Below are 6,151 nucleotides of genomic sequence, written 5' to 3'. Positions count from 1 at the left end.
AAACTTGTATTTACAAACTAGGAAATTGTTCATATTTTGGAATGATACTAAACCACAAGACTTTAAGAATTATTTGAATTGTCACTTTTGAGCAGATTCTGATGGTAAAACTCTGTTACAGACACTAACCATAATATTCTATTCCTTGAACAATCCTGTTACCTATTGTACTTTGAGAAACATGTTAACTATCTTTCAATCCATTATATATCTATAAATATATATTCATGTATATGATAATATTCAAATAAATCTACTGGGCATTATGGGAATATGTGTAGGCACAGAATTAGATCCTCCCTGGCTCTTGATGAATCTAGTGGGAGAAATGGCACATACTTTTATGTATTTGTTATTTCAATAAAACAGAAGAAGTACAAATGCCTTAAGAGAGGTAGAGATAAAGATGGAGGATAACAGTAGAGAATTCTTAGAGGGACAAATCTTTTGGCTGTTAATAATAGGAAGACCATATTACAAAGCTGTCATCATCAAGACAACATAGTACTGGAACAAAAACAGACACATAGATCAATGGAACAGAATAGAGAGCCCAGAAATCGACCCTCAACTCTATGGTCAACTCATCTTTGGCAAAGCAGGAAAGAATGTCCAGTGGAAAAAAGACAGCCTCTTCAATAAATGGTGCTAGGAAAATTGGAAAGCTACATGCAGAAAAATGAAATTGGAACACTTCATTACACCACACACGAAAATAGACTCCAAATGGATGAAGGACCTCAATGTGAGAAAGGAATCCATCAAAATCCTTGAGGAGAACACAGGCAGCAACCTCTTCAACCTCAGCTACAGCAACATCTTCCTAGGAACATCACCAAAGGTAAGGGAAGCAAGGGCAAAAATGAACTATTGGGATTTCATCAAGATCAAAAGCTTTTGCACAGCAAAGGAAACAGTTCACAAAACCAAAAGACAACTGACAGAATGGGAGAAGATATTTGCAAACGACATATCAGATAAAGGGCTAGTATCCAAAATCTATAAGGAACTTAGCAAATTCAACACCCAAAGAACAAATAATCCAATCAAGAAATGGGCAGAGGACATGAACAGACATTTCTGCAAAGAAGACATCCAGATGGCCAACAGACACATGAAAAAGTGCTCCACGTCACTCGGCATCAAGGAAATACAAACAAAACCACAATGAGATATCACTTCACACCAGTTAGAATGGCTAAAATTAACAAGTCAGGAAATGACAGATACTGGCAAGGATGCGGAGAAAGGGGAACCCTCCTCCACTGTTGGTGGGAATGCAAGCTGGTGCAACCACTGTGGAAAACAGCATGGAGGTTACTCAAAATGTTGAAAATAGAACTACCCTATGACCCAGCAATTGCACTACTGGGTATTTAACCTAAAGACACAAACGTAGTGATCCGAAGGAGCATGTGCACCCAAATGTTTATAGCAGCAATGTCTACAATAGTCAAACTATGGAAAGAACCTAGATGTCCATCAACAGATGAATGGATAAAGAAGAAGTGGTATATATACACAATGGAATACTATGCAGCCATCAATAGAAATGAAATCTGGCCATTTGTGATGACGTAGTTGGAACTAGAGCGTATCATGCTTAGTGAAATAAGTCAATCGGAGAAAGACAACGATCATATGATCTCCCTGATATGAGGATGTGGAGATGCAACGTGGGGGCTTAGGGGGATAGGAGTAGAATAAATGAAACATGATGGGATTGGGAGGGAGACAAACCATAATTGACTCTTAATCTCTCAAAACAAACGGAGGGTTGCTGCGGGGAGGGGTGGTTGGGAGAGGGGGTAGGGGCTTATGGACATTGGGGAGATATGTGCTATGGTGAGTGCTGTGAAGTGTGTAAACCTGGTGATTCACAGACCTGTACCCCTGGGGATAAAAATACATTATATGTTTATCAATATATATATATATATATTATATATATAAATATATAATATATATATATAAAGAATATATATATATAAAGAAAAGGAAGACCAATAATGAATTGAAATGACTGAAAGTCAAATCTCTTAATAAAAAAAGAAATGTATAGTATTTTTTTTCAGTTTTCTTTCATTTATTTTTCTTCTTTTTTTTTCTGCATTCTTTTTTTTCCATTTTATTTATTTTTTCAGCGTAACAGTATTCATTCTTTTTGCACAACACCCAGTGCTCCATGCAAAATGTGCCCTCCCCATTACCCACCACCTGTTCCCCAACCTCCCACCCTTGACCCTTCAAAACCCTCAGGTTGCCCCAACCTCCCACACCTGACCCTTCAAAACCCTCAGGTTGTTTTTCAGAGTCCATAGTCTCTTATGGTTCGCCTCCCCTCCCCAATGTCCATAGCCCGCTCCCCCTCTCCCAATCCCACCTCCCCCCAGCAACCCCCAGTTTGATTTGTGAGATTAAGAGTCATTTATGGTTTGTCTCCCTCCCAATCCCATCTTGTTTCATTTATTCTTCTCCTATCCCCCTACCCCCTCATGTTGCTTCTCCATGTCCGCATATCAGGGAGATCATATGATAGTTGTCTTTCTCCGATTGACTTATTTCACTAAGCATGATACGCTCTAGTTCCATCCACGTTCTCGCAAATGGCAAGATTTCATTTCTATTGATGGATGCATAGTATTCCATTGTGTATATATACCACATCTTCTTTATCCATTCATCTGTTGATAGACATCTAGGTTCTTTCCATAGTTTGGCTATTGTAGACATTGCTGCTATAAACATTCGGGTACACGTGCCCCTTCGGATCACTATGTTTGTATCTTTAGGGTAAATACCCAGTAGTGCAATTGCTGGGTCATAGGGTAGTTCTATTTTCAACATTTTGAGGAACCTCCATGCTGTTTCCCAGAGTGGTTGCACCAGCTTGCATTCCCACCAACAGTGGAGGAGGGTTCCCCTTTCTCCACGTCCTCTCCAGCATCTGTCATTTCCTGACTTGTTAATTTTAGCCATTCTGACTGGTGTGAGGTGATATCTCATTGTGGTTTTGATTTGTATTTCCCTGATGCCGAGTGACGTGGAGCACTTTTTCATGTGTCTGTTGGCCATCTGGATGTCTTCTTTGCAGAAATGTCTGTTCATGTCCTCTGCCCATTTCCTGATTGGATTGTTTGTTCTTTGGGTGTTGAGTTTGCTAAGTTCCTTATAGATTTTGGACACTAGCCCTTTATCTGATATGTCGTTTGCAAATATCTTCTCCCATTCTGTCAGTTGTCTTTTGGTTTTGTTAACTGTTTCCTTTGCTGTGCAAAAGCTTTTGATCTTGATGAAATCCCAATAGTTCAATTTTGCCCTTGCTTCCCTTGCCTTTCCCGTTGTTCCTAGGAAGATGTTGCTACGGCTGAGGTCGAAGAGGTTGCTGCCTGCATTCTCCTCAAGGATTTTGATGGATTCCTTTCTCACATTGATGTCCTTCATCCATTTGGAGTCTATTTTCTTGTGTGGTGTAAGGAAGTGGTCCAATTTCATTTTTCTGCATGTAGCTTTCCAATTTTCCCAGCACCATTTATTGAAGAGGCTGTCTTTTTTCCATTGGACATTCTTTCCTGCTTTGTCGAAGATTAGTTGACCATAGAGTTGAGGGTCGATTTCTGGGCTCTCTATTCTGTTCCACTGATCGATATGTCTGTTTTTGTGCCAGTACCATGCTGTCTTGTTAAAGACAGCTTTGTAATAGAGCTTGAAGTTCGGAATTGTGATGCCACAAACTTTGGATTTCTTTTTCAATATTCCTTTGGCTATTCGAGGTCTTTTCTGGTTCCATATAAATTTTAGGATTATTTGTTCCATTTCTTTGAAAAAAATGGACGGTATTTTGATAGGGATTGCATTAAATGTGTAGATTGCTTTAGGTAGCATAGACATTTTCACAATATTTATTCTTCCAATCCAGGAGCATGGAACATTTTTCCATTTTTTTGTGTCTTCCTCAATTTCTTTCATGAGTACTTTATAATGTTCTGTGTATAGATTCTTAGTCTCTTTGGTTAGGTTTATTCCTAGGTATCTTATAGTTTTGGGTGCAATTGTAAATGGGATTGACTCCTTAATTTCTCTTTCTTCAGTCTTGTTGTTGGTGTACAGAAATGCAACTGATTTCTGTGCATTGATTTTATATCCTGACACTTTACTGAATTCCTGGACAAGTTCTAGCAGTTTTGGAGTGGAGTCTTTTGGGTTTTCCACATATAGTATCATATCATCTGCGAAGAGTGATAGTTTGACTTCTCCTTTACCAATTTGGATGCCTTGAATTTCGTTTTGTTGTCTGATTGCTGAGGCTAGGACTTCTAGTACTATGTTGAATAGCAGTGGTGATAATGGACATCCCTGCCGTGTTCCTGACATCAACGGAAAAGCTTTCAATTTTTCTCCATTGAGAATGATATTTGCTGTGGGTTTTTCATAGATGGCTTTGATAATATTGAGGTATGTGCCCTCTATCCCTACACTTTGAAGAGTTTTGATCAGGAAGGGATGCTGTACTTTGTCAAATGCTTTTTCAGCATCTATTGAGAGTATCATATGGTTCTTGTTCTTTCTTTTATTAATGTGTTCTATCACATTGATTGATTTGTGGATGTTGAACCAACCCTGCAGCCCTGGAATAAATCCCACTTGATCGTGGTGAATAATCCTTTTAATGTACTGTTGAATCCTATTGGCTAGTATTTTGGCAAGAATTTTTGCGTCTGTGTTCATCAAGGATATTGGTCTGTAGTTCTCTTTTTTGGTGGGATCCTTGCCTGGTTTTGGGATCAAGGTGATGCTGGCCTCATAAAATGAGTTTGGAAGTTTTCCTTCCATTTCTATTTTTTGGAACAGTTTCAGGAGAATAGGAATGAGTTCTTCTTTAAATGTTTGGTAGAATTCCCCTGGGAAGCCGTCTGGCCCTGGGCTTTTGTTTGTTTGGAGATTTTGGATGACTGTTTCAATCTCCTTACTGGTTATGGGCCTGTTCAGGTTTTCTATTTCTTCCTGGTTCAGTTGTGGTAGTTTATATGTCTCTAGGAATGCATCCATTTCTTCCAGATTGGCCAATTTTTTGGCGTAGAGTTGCTCATAGTATGTTCTTATAATTGTCTGTATTTCTTTGGTGTTAGTTGTGATCTCTCCTCTTTCATTCATGATTTTATTGATTTGGGTCCTTTCTCTTTTCTTTTTGATGAGTCTGGCCAGGGGTTTATCAATCTTATTGATTCTTTCAAAGAACCAGCTCCTAGTTTCATTGATTTTTTTCTATTGTTTTTTTGGTTTCTATTTCGTTGATTTCTGCTCTGATCTTTATGATTTCTCTTCTCCTGCTGGGTTTAGGGTTTCTTTCATGTTCTTTCTGCAGCTCCTTTACGCGTAGGGTTAGGTTGTGTACTTGAGACCTTTCTTGTTTCTTGAGAAAGGCTTGTACCGCTATATATTTTCCTCTCAGGACTGCCTTTGCTGTGTCCCACAGATTTTGAACTGTTGTGTTTTCATTATCATTTGTTTCCATGAATTTTGTCAATTCTTCTTTAATTTCCTGGTTAACCCATTCATTCTTTAGAAGGATGCTGTTTAGTCTCCATGTATTTGGGTTCTTCCCAGCTTTCGTCTTGTGATTGAGTTCTAGCTTCAGAGCATTGTGGTCTGAAAATATGCAGGGAATAATCCTAATCTTTTGATACCGGTTGAGACCTGATTTGTGACCCAGGATGTGATCTATTCTGGAGAAGGTTCCCTGTGCACTAGAGAAGAATGTGTATTCTGTTGCTTTGGGATGAAATGTTCTGTATATATCTGTGAGGTCCATCTGGTCCAGTGTGTCATTTAAGGCCTTTATTTCCTTGTTGATCTTTTGCTTGGATGATCTGTCCATTTCAGTGAGGGGAGTGTAAAAGTCCCCTACTATTATTGTATTATTATTGATGTGTTTCTTTGATTTTGTTATTAATTGGTTGATATAGTTGACTGCTCCCACGTTAGTGGCATAGATATTTAAAATGGTTAGATCTTCTTGTTGGACAGACCCTTTGAATAGGATATAGTGTCCTTCCTCATCTCTTATTATAGTCTTTGGCTTAAAATCTAATTGATCTGATAGAAGGATTGCCACCCCAGCTTTCTTCTGATGCCCATTAGCATGATAAAT

The sequence above is a fragment of the Meles meles genome, chromosome 16 (assembly GCF_922984935.1).
Source record: "Meles meles chromosome 16, mMelMel3.1 paternal haplotype, whole genome shotgun sequence".
NCBI classification, from domain to species: domain Eukaryota; kingdom Metazoa; phylum Chordata; class Mammalia; order Carnivora; family Mustelidae; genus Meles; species Meles meles.
Note: the sequence above shows the minus strand (reverse complement) of the source record.